This window comes from Eurypyga helias, unplaced genomic scaffold (assembly GCF_000690775.1).
Source record: "Eurypyga helias isolate BGI_N326 unplaced genomic scaffold, ASM69077v1 scaffold5410, whole genome shotgun sequence".
NCBI lineage: Eukaryota > Metazoa > Chordata > Aves > Eurypygiformes > Eurypygidae > Eurypyga > Eurypyga helias.
The window spans coordinates 2463-2926 of NW_010226172.1; positions in this window are offsets into that span (position 1 = coordinate 2463).

Consider the following 464-nt stretch of genomic DNA (forward strand, 5'->3'; position numbering starts at 1 on the left):
CCAGGAGTGTCCCTGGGGACTAGAACAGGCTGAGGATAAGATGGGAATGAGTCATGGTGAGAAGCATGTCGTGGTGGGAAATGGCCGTTGCAGACATCCTTGGGCTGAGGGATTAAACCTTGAAGGCTGGTTTTGCTCAGGGGTGATCTAACCAGTTTGTAATCATCCGTGGTAAGTACCTGCTAATATAAAGTAAGCTTTTTTACTTTTTTATGTATTTGGGAGCATTCTTAAATTAAAACTCCTTGCTTCTCTTACTTCTTTTTATTTTGCATAGAATGATTATTAGCAGTTTTCCTGGGTATGTGAATGTCACATACCAGATATTTTGCACACTTGTAAGTTTAGCAGGCATCTTTTTGGCACCTAAATATTCCATTGATGCAGCTGGTACTTTACAGTCTTTATTTACAAAACCCCATTACATGAAGTCTAATTTGGCCTTTACCTCTGTACAGCTGCAC